Source organism: Candoia aspera, chromosome 15 (genome assembly GCF_035149785.1).
Source record: "Candoia aspera isolate rCanAsp1 chromosome 15, rCanAsp1.hap2, whole genome shotgun sequence".
Taxonomy (NCBI): domain Eukaryota; kingdom Metazoa; phylum Chordata; class Lepidosauria; order Squamata; family Boidae; genus Candoia; species Candoia aspera.
The window spans coordinates 16,783,666-16,804,530 of NC_086167.1; the positions used below are offsets into that span (position 1 = coordinate 16,783,666).

Here is a 20,865-nt window from a genome sequence, read left to right on the forward strand (position 1 = left end):
ATTTCTTGTCCCAGTCACTTGGGTGGGTTGCTCTCTGCTTTCCCCCTCCCTCCCGCCACATTTTGCCCAAGATCTTAGTGGCAATTTTGCTGGGAGTTTAGAAGAAGCTGGCATCCCAAGACATCGTTTTTGTAAGCCCAGCAAGGCTGAGGGAACACTTTAACAGGTTGAACTGCTAAAGTGGGTGCTGGGGAGGGGAAGGTATATTTGCCCACCAATCTTGAAGCCAGGCCTGAAAACAATTAAAATTCCTGGCCCATCTGGCCCTCGAGTAACCCACCCCCTGCTCCTGGTCATTTTTCTTCTTTCTTGATGGTGAAAGCCAAGGGCCTGACCTTTGACTGCAGGGCCTTGCTGACATCCCAGAACCTCGCTGCCAAACAAGGTCATCCAGGCCTTGGGTCTTGTGTAGCCCATCTGAAAGAGAGGCCCTTCCATGGGACAACTGCCGGCCTCTCTCTCTCTGGAAGTTTGCAGCTCCTCCCACCTCCCCCATTAGGATATTATTCTTCTAAAGTGCAAAGTTCTTCTGTTTCATTTGTCTTTTCAACCACCAGCTGACGACCATCTTCAAGGCAGAGTCCCAGCTTTGTAGGGAGGAGGGTTCAGGTTCAGTCAATGCCCAAAACTCTGGGAGATGCTGCCAGTCAGTGCTGAGAACACTGGATGAGTTAGCAGAGGTTCAGTCACGGCAAAATTCCCCTTTCCAGGGGCCTTGGGATGGGGTCTTGAATCTTGCTGGAATGGGACCTTGAGCATTTTAGCCGTGAAGTGTCACAGCAGGGAAGGGAGGCAAGCAGGAAGCAAGCAAGAAGACAGGCAGAAGTCCCTGCCTGTCGTCCCTGGAGACATCTGGTAGATTGATCTGACCTGGCCAAGGTGTGGGAAGCTGGGCAACCCTTGCCCGGGTCCTCTGCCCACTTCAGGCCAGGAAAGGACCTTGTGGCTGACTCTCCAGGCCCTGCAGAACAGAGAGAAGGAGGGGCACACACAGCCCTGGGACTGTTAACAATTGTTTGAAATCCACAGACTCTCTTGCTGGAAACTTCTAACACCACACTGGACATCCTGTCAGGCATTGACAAATGGATCAATTAAGCCGTCAGGTCTTGAACGACACAGAGTCATGCTGCAGAAAAGGTGCGCTTGGGGATGTGGACTCACTCCAGAAAATTGGGGAAACGCTTCCCCATGGCATGCAGAGCAAGAAAGAGCAACTTTTCCAAAACAAACCCCGTAAATTGTGCGGGGGGGGGGGGGCGGGGCGGAGAGCCATGGCTTGACCTTGCGGGGGGAAGACAGCAGACTTTTGAGGGAAATATTTCACCCACACTCTTGCTGGCGCAACGGGGCAGCATGGCCTGATCTGTTGCCACCATGGTCCTTTCCCTTAGAGGCTTCAGTGCCAATGAACCCCCGGAAGGAAACCTCATTTGGGAGCCAGACAGCATGGCGTGCTAACCCAAACTGACCAGACTTTAACAGGTCTCTGGTAGTGTTGTGGCTATGCAGCTGCTCAAAATAGGCAAAAGGCTTCCAATGCTCAAGATTTTGGCTTTGGTGTGGGTGTGGGTGTGGGTGTGTGTGTGTACCTGCAAAAGAGCACAATGACATTTATGGAGAAGGAGAGGGTTTTGTTGCTGTTGTTTCTAAGCAGAAATCCGGATAAAAACCTGTGATGTTACACAATAAAGCAGGAGCCGGTTCTGAAAGGATGGTGGCTGTCAGAATCCCTGGCCTGCAGCTTTGCAGATCACTGGTGAGTCGCCTATGGAAGCAAGACCAGCAGAAGACCTTTCGGACTCTGGGCAATCGATTTACCATCCCCACCAGTCCCTCTTTTCCTCTGCTGGCTGAGTCGGCCGGGACTTTAATGGAGAGGAGAGGCAGGAGGTCTGCTAGTAGAAAGGCTCCTGATTAAGGCCTGAGGAGGCCAAGCAGGGAGCTGCGGTCAGCAAGCCCTCAGTGTCCATGCACGGTAAGGCAAGGAGCAACGTGATGGAGCAAGGGAGAGGGGCATCCCACCCGGTGATTGCCCCCACCCTGGCTGATCAGATGTGAGGGGAACCCTGCAAGCATGGAGGAAGGGCCAGGGAATGAATCCCCCCCCCCACAGGCCCTGCCCACAGCCCTCCTGCAACTCTCTGGATGTTCTCCTCCTGGCCTCAGAGCGACTGACGGGGCACAGGAGGAGGCAGAGCAGCCCCCTTCCCTGGGACTGTTCCTTTGGGTTTGCTTCAAAGGGCCAAATTGAATTTGGAGCATGAGGCCGAGCCCCACTCCCCACCCCCCCGCATCCTTCCCCAGCTCCTGAGAAAGCCACCCAGGGGATCCCCAGCTGCCGGGCACTCGTAAGTGACTTTGCCACCTCTCTTCCTCCAAGTCGTCTTCCCTGTGATCTGAGCAATACTGTTTGCTGTGACGGTGGTTGCTGAGGGGACCAAAGTTGGCGTAATTGCCTTTTAATTTTTTCTCATTCCACAGTGAGAACAGCTTATCAGAATGCAGGGCCAACAGAGCCAACATTCTTAGCCCCCGTCGAGCTCCCTCTTCTTGGCTGCACCAGTCTGGGAAGGCACAAGCTGCTTGTGCCCGTCTCAGGGCTGCAGCTACCAGGAAAGGGTCCATCGGCAGCCCCCCATCTTGGCACCGCTGGGAGGGTTAAGCACTGGCCGGTGGACCCTGGAGGCCCCAGAGAGGTTACTGCTCCAGCTGTCCAACTCGCAAGCAGCCCGGCACCCTCTTTAAGGGAAGCTGACTGCTGAGAAAAGGCCTTTCTGGAAATCCAGCAAAGTGAGGCCTCCCTTGAGCTGATCCAGAAGGTGGTTTTCATTGGTCTTTGACTGCGCCTGGTGCATAAACCCAATGCCTGCAGCTTGGCTTCGCGTCTGAATGGCTCTGTTATGGCCTGTTTTTCAGCAAAGCAGGGTTTGAAACAACTGCCTTCATGTGATGGAGGAACCCAGCCTCAGAACTGATCCTCACCTTGACGTCCAACCCGGGTGCACAGGAGACGCGCAGCAGAGGGGGGAAATGATGCATGGAGCTGCAGGCCAATGTCCTCCACTCAGGCCTGGCAAGGCTACTCTCGGCTGTCTGCCGGACAGAGAGCCATGGAGTGCTAGGCTGAGCAGCTCCTTCTAGGCCTGGAGCCATCCAGATGTTGCCGGACTGCAGTTCCTGGTGCTCCCCCCACCTGGGCAGGTGGCTGATGTGCCTGAGCAGGTTCTGGGCTGTGGTATGGGATCCGCCTGCTGCCCTCTTCCTGTGGGGTGGCGTCCTTCTCCCCAGGGTGCCTTATAGCTCCAGAATTTCCTTGTGGCCTCTCATCCAGCCCTGCTAAGTACTTCTGAGATCAGCTGAGGTGGCCAAGGGCCTCCCCCGTTCAGCAGAGGTCTGGAGGGACACCCCTCCCCCTGCTCCACTCGTGGAAGTTGGTCCTTCTTTGGGTGCAGGTGTGTGTGGGGTGTCCAGGGCTGTTGTGCCAGGGGGTTGGTGGGCAGTCTTGCCATTGCCCAAGAGAAGCAGCTTTGGCTCCTGTGCAGCTCAGGGCCATTTGTTAAGTGCCTTCTGTTTCCCGCCTGCCTGAAGGTGAGTGCCAGCCGGTCTTTGGGGAGGGCCCGCTGTCACTCTGGCCCACCTCTGCCTTCGAAGGCCAGAGTGGCAAGGAGAGGAGCGGGTAAAGGCCGGCTGCCAGCCTAAGACCAGGGGGTGGGAAAGGAGAGGGGCATCCCTCCTCCTCCTCCTTCTCCTCCTCCTCTCTGCACCCCCACCCCCCCGAATAGAGGGTTGAACTGCGGCAGCGGGCGGGGCACGGTATTCTCTGCACGCGCTCAGTGGCATTCTTAGCTCTTCTTCCTCCGACCGGCTCCGCCGCGGAAAGCTCCGGGGGCGCCGGTCCAACCCCGGCTTTTTCCTGCGGGGTGGGCGGGAGGCGGGGCAGAGAGGCAGCCCATCGCTCCCCCTCCCTCCCGCAGCGCCAGCTCGGATTGGCAAAGGAGGGGCTTCCTTGCCGCTGCCGCCGCCGCCGCCACCACCAAGCCGGGCTGCGCGAACAGGGAGCGGCCGGCTCGGCTCGGCTCGGCTCGGCTTGGCTCGGCTGGAGAACAGCTCGTCGCGGGGAGAGGTATCCCAGGATCATGACGGGGCCCCGGCGGCTCGCGCTTCTCCTCCTCCTCCTCCGCCTGCTGGGCGGCCGCACCGAGAGGACCCGCCAAGGTAGGACCGACTGGCGGGGGCGGCGGGTGGTGGGAAGAGTCCGTTCCTATCCTCGGGGAAGCGGCGGCGGCGGCGGGGCCCCTTCTCGGCTAAAGAGGAGCCAGCAGAGCCCCTTCCCGACTGCAGAGTTCCAGCCTGGAGCCTTAAGGAGCGTGGCGGTGGCTTCTGCATGGCGGGGGACCCCTGCCCATCCCGGCGCAAGTTCGCAGGGGATCATCAAAGCAGGGAGGCCAGGCAGGGCGGGTTGGGTCGCTGCCCCCTCCCGGAATACGAGCGCCCCTTGGCTTCGCTGCACTGTGGGGACCCCCGCCCCCCGTGTGTGTGTTTGTGGGGGGCCCTTGTCGCCGCTCTGGGCCGCCTGCTTTCAGCACCACCGCGCCGGACAGCTCCTCGCCGCCTGCCTCCCCCGCCCTCCCAGGCCTGGGTGCCCGGGAACATCCCCCCCGCCCCCCAAACGTGTCCCCGGAGCCCCGCGCGGGGGAAAGCGGCGGGTCGTGGCTCGCTCGAGTTCCGCGCTGGCGCCGCCACCGCTCAGAAGCAAGCGCGGGCGAAGGTCGCGGCTGTGCGCGGTCGGGTTGGGCGCCTCTGGTAACGGGGACTTGCAGGGCCTTTGATCTGGCTGGCATTCTGAGGCGGCGGGAGTCGGGGGCGTCTGGAAGGTGAAGGGGCAACTCCGCCGGTTCTGTGGCTTCCCCGCCCGGAGCAGAAGTCTTCCGGAGCCACAAGGGAGGCCCCACCGCGGCACAGGAGGGCCAGAATTGGCCGGCACGCCCCATGGGAACCACGAGCCTGTATATGCAGGGCGACGACTGCAGGGGGACGGGGACAAAGGCCGGGGCCGGATTCTGCGCCCCCCCTCCCGCCCCCGCTCCCTTTGCCTTCCAGAGACTGGCGTCCAGCTCGGTGGAGCAACAGGCTGATGCAGCTCTGCGTGATTTCCCCCCTGAATGTAGTTTCTGCCAGTGGGAAAAGCAGGATGAAAATAGGGGTGGGAAACCATGGGCGAGTTAGAAAAAGGAGAGGGAGGCCTAAGGACCCTCCACCCTGTTCCCCCCCCCCCCCCACCAACTGGGTCCTTAGCTCCAGGGAAGCAGCTTCCACAGGACTAACAAGGCAGATGAAAGTCCTTCCAGCCCATCTTCTATTGTGTGTGTGCCCCAAATGCCGTGTTGGGTCTGGCATTTCCTTTCTCACATTCCTGGAAGAAGGCCCAGTTCATTCTCAATAAAGAGGGGACAGTTTAAGGCTGGGGCTGGTATTTGGGTGCACCTTCCTCCCCTAGCTGACTTTGCAAAGACACAAACGTTGGGGTGATCTGGTTCCCACAGAATTTCTGCTTTAGTTTCCCTCCTTTTGAGAGACCTTAAGCGCTTCTGTGGTCCTTGTTCTGGCAGGGAAGGTCAGAAGCCCCTTTACATAAAGTTTTTGATGAGCTTAAATGATCTGACATATTTTTAAAATGCATGTTTAATCTCATTATTCTTGTGAGTACTGAGCACAGCAATATTGGGGGGTGGGGAGGAGAATGAAAGAGGACTTGGGGAAGAGAAGGTGCTGATCCCCACATCAGTTCTGCCCCCTTGGGCTTCTTCCTTGTCTTCACCTGCCATTCCTGAGGGGCCAAGCCAGGCAGAGGGATGGGGACACCTGGAGTGGCGCCATGAAACAGCAGCAAATTGCTGCATATTTGTTTGAATATGAGTGTAGTTAAACACAGGTTGCAATGCAATGTGCAGAGGGGTTTTCAGAACGATGTGGCTGGCATCGGGACTGTGATCTGGGGCTGCTGGGCACCACCATTTCCTTAAAGCAGAAAATCATTGCAACATCCAGGGAGAAGGCTCTCAGCCATTTTCCCTGGCACCTCTGAGGTTGGCTTGGGCAGGGTTGAGGGGACCCTGAGCAGTTGGGTGTAGGGTTAAGGCCCTGGGCTAGAAATTGGGAGGTTGTGAGTTCTAGTTCTGCCTTAGACATGAAGCCAGTTGGGTGACTTTGGGCCAGTTCCTCTCTCCAGCCCCAGGAAGAAGAAGGCAAGGGCAAACCACTTCCAAAAACGGGGCCAAGAAAACTGCGTGGATTTGTCCAGGCATGGCCAGGAGTGAAGGCTGACTTGAAGGCACAAAAGAAAAGAGGGTGGGTGGAGACAAACACTGTTCCCAGGAAGAATTGATTCCAGGGCTGCCAGGTGTGATCTGCTGTCCTTCATCTAGGGGGCATTTCCAAGATCCAAGGGGAAGACTGTTCTCATCCCTCATTGTACAAAACCATTTTGTAGGTCTGCAAGGAGATTATTCTGGTTTGATATACTGCCTTAGCCCTGCAAATGAATTGTGTTCAGCTTGTGGCATAGCTGGCATCCTAAATAAACCTGTCTTGTTCATCCCGCAGTTGACATTTTAGCTGTCAGTCCCACCCAAAGTCCTTCTCTCTCCCCTCCTCAGAAGCGATTGGGCTCCACCACAGCCTTCGATGATGGTGGGAAGCCAGTCAGGGAAGGATGAAAGGTGTTCTTCTGCTTCCCTTCCCTTTCAGTTTTAGCCTGATGCAGCTTCCTGGCCACTAGAGTTGTGCTGGGACCACCAGAGTCCTCTGCTTTGGGAGTCCAGAACAGATGAATGAGATGAACACCTATCTCATTCACCCTTCCTTTAGCTCAGATCCATGTGGTTTTCCTGGACCAATGGTTCGATTATGCAAGAGTGGGGTTTTTGAATAGCCTGGAAAGGTTGTCCCAAAGTTTTGAGAATGAATCTCAAGGCAAGGAGCTGGCGCAGACTGGCAGAAGGTCAGCACTGCTTTCCCAGCTAAGCTAGGGCAGAGATAGATGCAGGTGCCAGAGGCAGATTACAAGTAGAGGCTGGTCCTGCACACCTGTGGTGTGGAACAGCTAATGGCAAGGTCTCTAGGAATCTTCAGTTGGAACAGAATATGGCAGCCGGGTGGCTTCCTGGAGCAGCCTTGCCAGGTGAATCTCCATGCCAGTTGTTTTGTAGTCATGACACTGGCTGCCTCTCCACCTCTCTCCCAGTTTAAAGGACAGGATGTGGCCTTTGACCTCTCAGGACTTGGCCCTCTGAAGGCCCACTGGCACAGACGCAAGCTCTGTAGGCTTATAAAGAAGACGGATGGGTACTGCCAATGGTGGCTTCACATCTGTGAAAGTCATCACCACTGTCACCCCGAGATTCACACGGTCGTTGCTGGTTCTGAAGACATTTTGAAACTTTTCTCCGCTTCCATCTGAATTTGATCTCTTGCTGTCCTGAGAATTCTTACTTACTTACTTACTTACTTACTTATTTATTTATTTATTTATTTATTTATTTATTTAGTCAAATTTGTCACTGCCCATCTCCCCCCATCAGAGTGACCCTTATTAGCACCGCTTATTTCAGATTTTATTTTGTGTGTCTGTGTGTGGGGGGGACGTATTTGAGGGAGTGGGTGCCAATGAGCTCCTGAATACCCAAGTCAAGGGGTGGGGAGGAGCAGGAGGGTGAGAAAAGCAGCAAATGTCAGTTTTGGTGGACAAAGCGTGCCAAGATGTGGGAGGCCCACTGCTTCTGCACCAGGCAAGAGGCGGGGCTTGTTTCTCTGGTTTGCCCACCTCCCATTCCTCTGACTGCATGCACAAAAGTTGGGGAACAGACACTGCCGTGGGGAGGAAGAAACACACACGATGACGCTCCCCAGCTTTTAAAATAGGAGGTCCAAGGGAGGAAAGGTGAAGGTGGAGGCACGGGGCGCAGAGGGAGGGCAGTTGCTCATCAGTGGGAGGAAGAGTAATGATGAAGATGAACACTGATACGTGGGTGACCAAACCAGTAATATCTGCCTTCTTTGGATCAAAACACCGCACGTGCAAGAATTCCAAAGTATATTTCTATCTTCCATGTATGCAGGCCGGAAACAGGGAAGAGGTGTAAAAGCAGTTTAAATGAAACCTGCCATGTTTGTGTGTGCGTGTGCGTGTGTGTGTGTGTAGCATCTTTATTTAGATTGGCTCTGCCTGTGGCCCTCTTCTGTTTTCACTGCCGTTTGCTTTTGTCACTGGTTGTATAACAACTGTCTAATTTATCTGGGACTGGATTTCTGTAAGGTGTTGGGAATGCAACGGTAGGAGAGACAGTCGGTCACAGGGGAGCAGGCCGTTGGCTTCCCTCATCAGGATGGCTCCTCTTTCTACCTGTGGTGCCAAATGTTGAACTGGGGTCCGCCCTCTCCAGGGAGCTGCTTTGTCCAGTGCGGGAAGATTCCTCCCGGGATCCCTTCCTTGGAAGTGGGACAGATTGCCAAATTTGGGGGAGGGCCAGAGCCTTTTTACAGGTCCCACTCATGGGTTGCCAGGGCAGGAACCGGTGCTGCCCACTCGGTAGACAGATGCTGAGGAGCACCGAGGGACCAGAAGCATTGCTGTGCCCTTGGGAAGACGCCCTCCTATGCCACCAATGCCAGGTAAATCAGCTTCCATATACATCTTTTTAAGGCCATAGATTGGCCGCCTTCTCTGTGGCTGGAGTGGGGCCAGCTCTGTCCTTAGGCGGAGGGAAACAGTTGCTTCGGGCAGCAGCTCCACTCCGTCATCAGACCATCCTCGTCATTTCCCTCCATGCCAGGATCAAACTCTGTGTCCCCGGTAGAAAGCTGGAAACACCCTCCCCCCCCGACCAGGGATTTTGAAGAGCACCCAAGTCAGCCAGAGAGGAGGAAAAAATAGCCCCCCGCTTTGAGAAGCACCCTCTGATGGCAGAGCTGAGCTTAGGGGCAGGCCCAACTCTCAAAAGCTCTGGATCCTGCAGTTGTGCCCAAAGTTGCCTGGTTTGGAGGGGCCAAGTCCCCTCCCTGCCAAGAGGCCCTGTTCACCCTTCTCCACATCCAGAGCAAGGAGCAGATGCCAGCCGGCCTGGCCTGGCCCAGCGGGGCCCTCCTGACCTGCAGCCAGCTCGGCCAGACACAGTGCTCTGTCCTCGCTGAGGGCCTGCCGGCCTGCATGAGTGTAAATGCTACCGTGTCTATGAAGGGGCATCCTCCAACTGAGGCCCACGAGAGGACCCAGTCCTACCGTTAAGAGCCGGGGAGACGAGGCCAGAAACAGGCGGCAGCGTGCTGGTTCGGGCTGGCTGACTGGCGAGCCTCTTCCAGGACTCGGTCTCAGCAGCGGGGCCAGAGGTGGGAAGAGAAGCAGCGGCTGGAGGAGGCAGGGGGGCCCGTTCTTGGGCTGCGGTTAGGAGGTCGCTAAGAAGGACCAGACCACATCCTGGGTGGGAGGGCAGGGGGCCGCACTTGAGGCGAGTCCTGAGCACAAGCCTTGTGGGCCAAAGAGCGGCTGAGGCCCTTCCTGGCCTGGTGTTTTCCTCTGGCGTGGCCCAGCAAATGCCCCTGGGCTGCTTCTGGAGAGGGGATGGGGGCGTAACGCTCCCCCGCCATTGTGCCGCTGCAGCTGCTCTCTGGAGGGTGGTGCACTCGACCCGGAGGTAGCACGGCATCTCCAAGAAGAACGGTCCCTGGCAGGCCTCTCCTCCTTGGCTCAGCCCGTCCCCCTGGAAGCCATCCAAGGTGGGGGCCTTGTGGCAATGAACTCCACACGTGATTCCATCTTTGAATGGAATGCCGGGTTGATGGAACAGCACAGAACTGATACCGATTACTGGAATGCTGCTATGTGGGTGTGCTGAAACGCCTTTTTCCAAATCGCTACTTCCCCTGCAGAGGGGGACTTTCCTGGCCAGGGAGGTGCTACGCAGCTTCCTGAGGTGGTTGGCTGGGCTGCCTCTAGCCTCTTGCAGGTGGGCCAGTCTTGGCCCAGCCCTTCTCATGATCTGGACGTTTTCCTGCACTTCATTTCTGGCCCTGGGGGCTTGCAAACCTCCCCACCTGCTGAGAAGTCCTGCCTAATGCTGTAACTGACCATTTTGTACTTGGGAGGCAGAGAAGAAAATGCACGGAAGAGGTCTGTGAAAACGTGAGCAGCTGTGGCTGCAATTTGATCCTGTGCTGGTGTGAGCATTCAAGGAGAGGAGCGCTTGTTCCTCCCCACTCCAGGGCCCATTTGTCCAGTCTGCCCATCTGCTCGCTGCTTCCTCTTCCACGTTCTCTGTCCTGAGCAGGCTCCCGGCTGCTGCAGTCTCACAGCTGGTGGGTGTGAGGATTAATTTGCAAACGAGTGATGTGCAGCCTTTGGGTTTCGTTGGTGCAGAGGGTGTTTGTCCCCCAGTGCTTGCCCTGTTAAGCATTCCTTAACCTCTCTTGCTTACCCAGAGACCAAACTTGGCACCTGCTTTTTAAAAATGAAACCTTTCTAAAAAGGTTCTCTCTGTTGCTGGTGCCTGGGTACAAAGCCAGGGAAGGGAACTTCCTGCTAGGAAACGGTCTTCCTCAGGGCTCGGTTAAGGGGGTTGCAAGTGGTGGTGTTAGAACAAGAGTGAGGGCAGACTTGGACGGCTGAGGAGACAGTGGGGTGGCTTCAGGTATTGCGGTAAGCCATGTTTTGTTGGAACAACAACTGACTGGGTTTCTACTATGACACGTGAATGCAGGGAGGGGAGGAGGGAGGAAGGAAGTTGACTTCATGTGCCTGTGAGGGTTTAGGAGATGAAGCTGACTTGAAGGAACCGTGGTCTCCAGAACTGATCACTGCCATGTTCAGTCTCCAAATTTGCCATCATGCTCTGCTCCAAGGAAGGCATCATCGTTTCTTGTTCTCCCTTCCTCCTCCTCTGGCTCCTTTCTTGCTTTTCTATTTCCTAAGCAGATTCCTGCCTGTGTGTCTACTGGTGGGTGTTTCTGGAAAAGGGTGCTCGGCCTCTCTGCCTGCCTCTCCAATCATTTCTTTCTTGCCTTGGAGACCTTCCCGGGGGGGGGGGGACTGTGGAGGCAGAAGGAGGGACCGGGAAGCAAAGACAGTGCTTGGGCTGCCCGGAAGGAAATGAGCCAAGGCTCATTTCTCCACCTCGCACAATGGGGAAGGTGGGCATCTTCCACCAGAAGGCTGTAGTCACTTCTGGCCATTCTGGGCAGGGCCTCCAGATGGCTTCTCCTGCAGCACCCCAACACCTGCACCCAGGGTGCTTGATGGGAATTTGTGTGGGGTTGGCCCTGAAACCATCTCACCGGCTAGATCTGGCTGTGTTTGGCACTACACAAACCGTGGGAATGACTCTCCCGCTTGAGGGAGGGCAAGAACAGCCTTCCGAGGGTCAAGCCCTCCTCTCCCCATCTCAGGCCTCTGGCGCTTGGCAGTGGGGGAATTTTCATTACGGGAGTTCATGCCACAGATGCTTTCCCCTGATTTTATGCTGCTGAGGAAGACCTGTCAGCACACGTCCAGCAGTGGGTCCCTTCTGTGCAAGCATCTTGGCAAGGAGAGAGGTGCCCTCCCTCTGGTCGAGCTCGTAAAGGGCTAAACGTGCATTTCATCACTTCTGCAGCAGCACCAGAGCAGCGGACTAATAATCCAAAGTCCCCTTAGTTCTGTTAATGCGTAGAACACCCTGCAACCATCTGCTTAATAGGTTTTTCTTTTTGGAAGCCTGCTGCACACTGTGTTGTCACTGGGAATAATCCCACTTAGCACCTCTTTTAGTGCATTTGGGTTGTCGCTGGTGTTGTTAGGCCTTATTCCTTTGAACCTAAGACCCCAAAAAAGGCCAGAGAAAGCTTGATCCGCTCTGGTGCTGTTTCCAGAGAGACAAACTGAGGTCCCGGAGATGTCTGTTAGCTGGACTCTGAGTGTAAGACACCCTCCTGCATGTGTTCCTCAGGAACTGGGCAGGAGCCTGTTTTTTCTTCCCCCCCCCTGCAACACTTTATCCAGGGGGTCTTCATCTTAAATGCAACCCTGACTTCAAGAAGAATGGCTGTGAGGAAGAGCAGCAATGTCAGAGGGGGTCCAGCTCACCCAAGTTACTTACCACAATGGTAAAAAGGGACCAGTGGGGAGGGGGTGTTGGAAGAAATAGCTGTGTCCATGCAAAGACCATCAATGGGTAAAAGGCAGAGCATGGAAAGGGGGTGAGGATGGACACACACCCCCGGAAGCCTCCCCTTTGCTTTCTGAACCCCCGGCAGCAGATCTCTTGGCCAGCAGAAAAGGTGTTAAGAGCCAGGGTGAACTTTGCAGGTATAATGCTGGAGCAGACTGGCTGGGGCTCAAAATGGTGTAAAATCGAAGCCGATATCTCTGGCGTTGCCTCATTTTCTCCAGCAGAGTTCTCATGATGAGTGTGATTATCGCTCAGAGATGGTCGGATGGAGTATCGATCAGGTTTCAGCCCTCACCTGCCAGGAGAGGCACCGCTTGCTCCAGGAGGCCGAGCAAGATGAAGCAAGGAGGGTGGGGGGAGGTGAAGCCCACGGGCAGGTGTGATGTGCACAGTGCTGCTGCAGCACAGGGATTGCACTGACATTTCACTTTACCCCCAGAAGTATTTTCTGCAAGCCAGTGGCTGCTCCCTGGGAAGAGAGGCCCACCAAATTGCTTACTCCACATCTGGGTGCCTGGGCAAAGGATCAACAAAATCAGAAGGAGGGGAGGCTTTAAAATTAGCACTGGGGGGAGCCAAAGCCAAGTGCAAGCAGGTTCTGTGTTCCACTGAAGACTGGGGCCCCAGCGAGACCAGGAGGGGAGCCTAGGACTCCTGAAGGGTTCAGTTTGCTCCTTAGCTCCACAGGCGGCCATTGGGGAGACCCGCACATTTTGAGATAGCTCGGATTTCCTTTGAGTAGCAGGCTGAAACTACTTCTGCATGCCCCCCATCAAGGCAGTCCCGTGCCCTCCCTTTTCCCTTTCTTCAGGCAATGTACAAGTGGCACCTCCCAACCCAAGAGGCATAGGATAGTATTTTAAGCAAGCACCCTAATCCTGATGATGATGATGGTGGTGGTGGTGGTGGTGGTGCAGCCTTTTGTGCTGGTGGCCAGGAGGAGGGGATGAGTCACTCTGGACCAGCGTGTGGGAGACCGAGGAAAGATGAGCTGGACGTGGATGGGTGGTGCTGAAGGGGAAAGGTGGCAGGGTGGGGGTGGGGAGAGACCCTCCCCAGGGCAGAACAGGAGCATCCTCCCTTCTGAGTCCCCATCTCCAAACCTCTCTGCCCATCTGAAACTGCTGGCTGGGCCACACCGGCCTTTGGACTTCCTGGGCAGCTGCTAAGCCTGGGCCCAGGATCCAGAGCAGCCCCTTGCTGGTCCAGGGCGCCCTTCTCTGTCTGCCTGTCGGCCCGCCTAAGCCATGAGCCCTGCCTGGGAGAGCCCGGTCTTGGCCAGCCTCCAAGGGCTGTCCCAGCTGGAGATCCAACAGCACTGCCCCTCCTGGCTTCCAGCCTGCCTGGGTCGGCTCAGGGGCCCACAGCAGCCCCTCCACAGACCAGGGACCACCAACCAGGGCCCAGGGCCACCGCCTCCTGCCTCCCGCTTCCATGTCTTGGGGAGCCTTGGCACAGCCCTGCCGTCGCTGCCATTGCTGCATGAAATGTACGCGGCGCTCCCTTGGAAAGGGCTATCATTATCCTTTCTCGTATAATTAGGACCAACTGAGCAGAATAAGAAAGCAGAGGCTGCCGAGGAGGGAGAGTCTCCGTGGGGATGGGGGGGCCGCGGTCATCTGAAGGGGGAAAGGAAAACCACCTTCATTGTCTGAACTTCCGGAAATTGCTTTGCAGGCCTCCTGATTTTGCCCGCTTTTTAAATCCCAATGAAGAGATTGCAAGGAAGAGAAGGTGAAAGTGCCTCAAGGGGAGGGTCCGTCCAAGGAGGCTGGGGGTGAGGGGCTCCCCCACTCTTCAGAAAAGCTTTTCACTTGGAAACGGGGGACTATCTTGGGGGAGTCAAATCTACCCTTTTTAAAATAGGGACTTTTGACAAATGGGTATTCTTCAGATATTTCGACTTCTTTTCTGTGGTCCTTTATTTTAGCATCCAGGGATATCCTATTTCAGTTGTGGAAACAGCCAAGCAACAGCAGTTAGCAACGAGCGCAAGTGTGCAATGGCGCCTGGCATGTGGCGCTGGGTTGTTATGCACGGGCAACCTCAGTTGGAGGGGGCGCCTTCTCCTAATGTTGCAGCCTCTTTAGGTCGGATTATCAGTCTTATGGAGGTTGTGTGAATGGGGGCAGCTGCCTAGGATGGGTGAGGCAATATCCCCCATGGAGTCTATGGATGGGAGTGATGTGGGTGCCCCTGATCTGGGCATGGTGGGTTCTCCATTTGTGTCCACATTTAGGTAGTGGCTGGTCTTTTCTTTTAAAAATGGCATCGAGCTATTTTTTTAGTGTTTTGCTCCCAACAGGTAGGAAGTTGCCCCACCAATTTTTGGCAAGTGCAGAGACAGAGGGTGATGCTGCTTGCTCAGAAAGCCCTTTCCCTGAGCCCTGGAGGAACCGGCGTCTTGGGCCAGGGTGAAGCAGTGCCCTGCCCTGCCACCGCTTGGCCAGAGGCCCCTCCGCCCGGAGAGCAGGTCAGGAAAGCCAGGGGAAGGGGCTGGGGGCTGAAGGAGCACACCACCACCCCTCCCTTCCACCTGAGCGTGCCACGTCCTGACCTGCTGAACGGTAGCTTGCCAGCATCCCGAATCTTCAGAGGGGGCAGGCTTTTGCCCGGAAGGGGCCCGCACCCTCGGCTGAAGGGCAGCCCCTGTGCAATGGACAGTGGCCCACCATTTTGGGGCCCACAAGTGCCCCCTTTTCTTCCTGAGGATTTGGAAGGCAAGGGCTGTGAAGAATTTGTCCAAACCCATTAATCTCCAGGGCTTCCCCAGGGGGCACTTCCAAGGGCAGATGTAAACGTGCAGTGAAGGACTGGCAAGCCAAGGATTTGTGGTTGTGGGGGAGGGAAAAGGGGGCTGCCAGAGAGAAGGAAGGGGGAGGAGTCTCCTAGGGAAGAGCGCACTGGGGCAGGAGAGATGGCGGCACCACATTTTGCCAGGGGAAGCCCAGGCTGTGATTCAGAGACCACCCCTGGCTAGATTTAGAAGAGCCTTCCCCACCGGAGGCCCTTCAGCAGTGTCCAAGCCCACCACCCCCCCAGGCTATGATGAGCCCCAGCCACTTCAGTGGTGGCCCTTTCGTGCATTTCCTTTGGATTACAGTCAAGGAAGGGCAGGAAGCAGCAGCTGACAGTGCAAAGTGAGGCAACTATTCTAATGAGCATCCTTATTTTTGCATCCTCTGACTGGACAGTTTTAGCCTGCCAACCTGCTGGTTTTAATTTGGTCACTGCTAAAAGGGGTTTGTGGCATTTTCCTGTTGCTGTAAGGATTCGTTTTGTTGGTTTTCTGCCCACAAAGTTTTCAAAGCGGATGGAAGTTTTTGTTAAACTGAAAGCAAAATAGAAAGCAAGAAATAAGTTATGCAACATATAAGCAGCGAGATATTCCTAAAATTAGAGTCTGGATGGTTTCATGGAGGAGGAGAACCTTTTTTGGCGATTTGTCAAGAGCTGTTTGTTGTCATAAATGAAACTACCACATTCAGTGGGTATCTCAGCCGCTGAGCAGAAACAATTTGGGAGACCTTTTTCATATCGAGGAAGGCTTTTTTTCACCCTTTAAACACATTTGTCTCCAAGGAACTCAAAAACAGCTTCCCTGGGCTCTTTTCCCTTCCACCTTCAGTACTACAACCCCTTGTAAGGTGGGTGAATGTGAGGTTTGGAGACTGGCTGAGGGCCCGACAGGGGGTGGGGGGACCTGGTGCTGGAAAAGAGCACCAATTCTGCATTTAAAAGAAGGAAATATTGTCTTGCAGTCCTTTGAAAACTCCCCCTTTTCCTGCCACAGGGCGATGCCCTGAGATAATTCCAAGATCAGAATCTTAATCTTCCAAGGCAAGCCTCCCTGTGGACTTCATGTGGTGACCAGAGGACCCCTTCCTTGTTTCCTGATTTTGCAGGGAGGGAGGCGGAAGGAGATGCTGAGATTCCACTGAAGCCTGAGTCACTGGCAGCATTTGCTCATCAGCTGGGATCGGGGACAATTCTTTGCCTCCCCCTCATTACCACTGCCATTATCAAGATAATTAATCTAGCCAAGGAGGAGCCAGAATGGGGAGGCAGCAGGGCTCCTACACACGGCAGGCAGCCGGAGCGGACTGACCCAGCTAAATCTCTGGCAGAAGTGACTTTAGCCCCCTCTGAAGGAAATGAAGTAGGGCTCTGAACACCCCCGCTCCCAGTCATTACCCCAACCTGGAGGGTTGAGTTGATGGAAGTTCTTTGTTACAAGATTGCGCTGTTTTTCTTCTCGTGATTGGGTCTCCTTGCACATGTGGAAGGACCTCTTTCCTTCTCTTCAGGCGATGGCCCTCTCCGGATCTTGGCAGCCAGAGGGCTGGTCCTCAGGAAGAAGGTTCTGGCCCAGGATCCTGATTCTCTCCTGCGCAGAAACAGAGACCAAGGCCAGACTTGCCATCACTGGGTTCTCCACCGCCCAACCCGCCGCCCAGGAGAGACTGGGATAAACTGTGGTGTTGTTCCTCAGAGATAAGCGGGAGCAGAAGATCTGTTACTGGCTTGAAGGCAGAGCCAAGATCAGACACGGCGAGCCGAGCTTAATTATCCCCTGCATGAGCGACGCACTGCGTTTTATCAGTCAAACAGTGGAAGAATATGAGGCTGAGGCTGACCCAGCAGTAGGAGTGCTGCCAGTTTCTTACTTCTGTTGGCCTGGCATTTCCCTTTTTGGCCAGACGGTCCATGTGACCTTTGCCTTCACGTCGTCTGCTGTGCTTTGCCACTTGGCTGTGCTTCCATACTGTCACGCGCACACTTGCCTACCCAGGCAACCAAAGTCAGCGCTAGATCGATCCTTGGAGGATAAGCCATCAGCGGCTATTAGCCGTGTGGGCAAGCAGAGCCTCTGTGGCTAAGGGCAGCGTGCCCGTGAATGCCAGAAGCCAGAGAGAGGCCCCAACCTCCCTGCCTCAGATGCCCAGGTGAAAGGGGTCTTCTGGGATGACAGACCCAGAGGAAGTGCCTCTGGTGGTGGTTCTTCTCAGCCTCCCTTGGATCTCAGTGCCTCCCCCAGCTCGAGCCAAGCTCATCCTGCAGGGCTCAGGCAGAGCGGAAAAGGGATCTGACTCTGGCCTGGCTTTCATTTCATGCCTCGTTGAGTCACGAAATTTGTTTCACTGCTCCTCCAGCCCCCACCCCACCCCTGGGCCTATTGAGGGATTAGTCAACTTTCTAGAGGCTATTATTCTAAAGAGTAACATTCGCTTTTTAAAATGTTCGAGCATTTTCACCTCCCCAGGTGGAAAGCTGTTGTTTAGGTATATTTTTTCCCCACCCCTTTCTCATAAATAAGACCATAAAAGCTTTCCCCCCACCCTTTAAATCTCTTTTAGATGTATTTAGCAAACCACTCTCCAAGGGTTGCAATTTTTAGCAAGCAAAGTGTGGCAGTTTAGCTGTAATTACTTTCCACACCCAACAGAGTAATTGCATGGCGCCCCCTGCTGGCGGTTAGAGAAAGGCTTGGCAGCGTTGCCCCTCCTTGGGCCAGAACTGAGAATGGAAGGCAGCCGAGGGGAGGGCTCCCCTCTTTCCAAGGGTTTTTAATTAAGATGGTAGAACTTGACTTAAAAACAAGGTAGCTGGGTGTGTGTGTGTGTGACCTAGTCAGAAATATTGCCCTTTGCATGACTTTCCAACAACTGGAGAAGTTGGGTTTTTTCCTATGCATAGCTATATTCTGAAGGAAAGTCACTGAGAGGAGCTTTCTGCTATTAACTCCCCCACAACCTAGCTTCCTTCCTTGCCCCCCTCTTTGCTCTCCCTCAGGAAATCTGCAAAGGGCCATCCAAGCCAGGATGGAGGTGGACCTTCACATGGGGAAGACTCTCCCCTTCCAGCTCCTGCAAAGCCAGAATTCCAGCCGTCATTCCATCCTGGATTTGGGCCAACACTGCTGTCACTGAACCATTTTCTCTAAGAAGGACAAACACGCTGTCCCTGCATTTCTCTTAGCAGCTTCTGGCATTTCTAAGGAATGGCTCTGCTTTGGAGAAATGGGTTTCTAGATCTCATTCCTCGCTCACACGTCTCTCCTCCTCAGCAGGTCTGAGTCACAGAGAAATCAGAGAGGATTAAGCACCCCCAAAGCCCCAATTGCCAGAAAACGCCTACCTGGGCCCTAGGGTAGGGGTGAGCTAAGGATCATGCCCCAGCTGCCACGCTCCTCCCTGCCACAGAAATTCAGTTGCCCGTCATCCCCTTCCGCCCAGTTGCATCTGACACCAGGCCGCCTGGTGCTCGGAACGGCTGCACAGAATGTGGGGGGTGGGGGTGGGGAGAGGTTAAAATGGCATCTCTCCTCTTGTTGCTGCGAACACCTGAGCCTTTCTGCTTAATGCAGAAGCATCTCTGAGGAGCCCCCAGATGGGCTGCCAAACTAGCAGACTTCCTGGGTCGTAAACACTTTGGGGCCAAAGGAATTCTCTCCCAGCTTGCAAACAGAGGAGCACAGAAACATAGGGGAGAGGAGAGAATGTATTTTCTTTTGGCAATGCTCTGTGTGTTCCTTTAATGTGCCCCAATCCTTCGGCCAACTTCCTTGCTGGGACTCTGTCAATCTCATCCCTGTTTGCCTGCATTCCAGTTAAAGCCCCCACCCCACCCATGTTTATGCAATTAATTACCATGAGATAGTGATTTAATTCCTGAAGGTAAAACAGCTTTTATTTTATTTTATATTTTATTTATTTATTTATTTATTTATCTTTCAAATTTAATTACCGCCCGTCTCCCCCAAGAGAGGGACTCTGGGCGGTTAGTTTTATTGTGGAGATGGCCCCTCAGTGGGAATGTGGGAGCACCTGCAGCCTCGGTGAGGGTCCCAGTGAGGAGGGCCTGGAAGCTGCTGTCACAGCAAGCCAAGCGCAGCCTTTGCTTGCCTCTGGCAGAACCGTCAGTGACTTCATGCGCCATTGGAGCCATAGCTGGCCCTTCTGCCTGTTGGTGTCTGGGCTAACTTGCGGAGACGGATGGCTTTTGGGCATCATTTGTTCTGCAATGAGAAAGCCCTCAGATGGGCAGGCTGAACACATAAATTGGTGGTTTCATCGACTTCCTTGATGGTTCTGGCCAAGGATGTGGGCTTGGAGAAGAAGCTGGGAGGTCTTGCAGGTAACCAGCCAGCCTCCTGCTTCTTATCTTGCTCCCATTCTGTTTGTGAGATTAGGCCTGGAGAAGGGTAACTAATTTGATTTACCAATTTAAAGAGTTTACTTAAAAAATGAAAGCCTTTGCAGCATGCTTCTTGGCAGAACTGCTGTGGAACAATGAGGAGAGAGAGGAGGGGGAGAAGGAGGAGGAAGAGGAAGAGGATGAAGAAGCAGCTACTGCTGCTGAGCGCAGATTTAGAGTGGAAGGGTGTAGCATGCATTAATTTCTTCATGCTTTGCATCCCAAGGCTGTAGAAAGATGGCTGGAAGTGCCCGGGTTTAGAAGCTTTTGAAATGCTTGTTTTCTCACTCCCATGGAGCCCCTTCATTATAGCATCTCTTTGAACCTGCTCAGAATTCATTCCAGTCAGCGGCTGTCCCAAGACACCAGTCCTCCAGAAGGAGGCGGCTGGGCGGGGCAGTGGGGTGTGTGTATGTCTGCATCAATCCCTGCTGATCTGAAGGACACCTCCTGACAAAATCAGCTGTGGGGGGGTAGATCCCCACAGGGCAACTGGCGAATGCAGGAGCCCAGTCGAAGACCCAGAGGACCAGCACCTGCAGTCGGCTGAGCTTTCATCATTTCGGGTCCGGCCCCGACCCGCTGTGGCTGAGCTTCTGGGCCTGCCCTGCTCTCTGCTGCTTCTAACACGTGCTGCTGTGTCGGCAATGGCTGAGGGGGAACGCGGGGGGGCGTGCAGAGCTGATTTCTAAAACCGCCTCCTGGAGTTCAGAGGCACTGAGATGCTGGCTGAATAATGCCCTCGAGTGGGGCTGGGCGTGCAAAAACTGACGATGCCCCACCGTGCCCAAATGTTGGACGCCCCGGCGAGCAACGGGCGGCTCCGGCAGCTTCCTCGCCAGAGATTTTGCTAAGCCCTCGCGGGGTCTGCTCGCCGGCCACTTCGCTCATCCCCGATGCCCCTCGGGGAAAGCAAAACGTGCGCTGCGCCCCGAGGGAACCAGGCTAGCCGCGGAGGAGGGTCCGCGCTATTACGCTTTGCTGCCCTGGAGGCCTGGTGGGCTTTTCTCTCTTGCCCCGGGTTCCGATTCTGCAGCCCTCCCAGCGCCTCTGCTGGAGTGGCGCGTCTAGGAACGGGATGCGCACAGCTCGGCCGGGCCGTTGAGGAGCGGCCGAGGAGGAGGAGGAGACCTCGGGCTTCCCGGGAGCAACCAGGCCAGGCCGGCCCTGGGCTCAGATTTCTCCCTGTGCCGCCGCCGCCGCCGCCCTCCCCGCTTGTTTCCCGTAGCCAACGTCTCTCACCTCAAGGGCTCGTCGTCCCAAAATAAATCAGGACTTCATACCAATTAATCTCCGGGCTCCAGCGGCAGGGATCAGCCTGCTCTGGACAGGTTTCATTAAGAACCGAATCTCTCTAATCAGGAAAGCGTCGTTGGCTTTCTGCGGTGGAGGCGGGGGGGGGGGGTGAGCGCAACTGAGCCGCTCTCGCCCCCCGCCCGCCGGCCGCCGCCTCCCGCCCTCTCTGCTT

At 55.2% G+C, this 20,865-nt stretch overlaps 1 protein-coding gene across 1 annotated transcript in view; it reads right to left on the bottom strand.

The window, feature by feature from the left end:
• Positions 1-20,865, bottom strand: part of TFIP11 (tuftelin interacting protein 11) — a 148,832-nt gene that overhangs the window by 86,578 nt on the left and 41,389 nt on the right. The window lies entirely within an intron of this gene.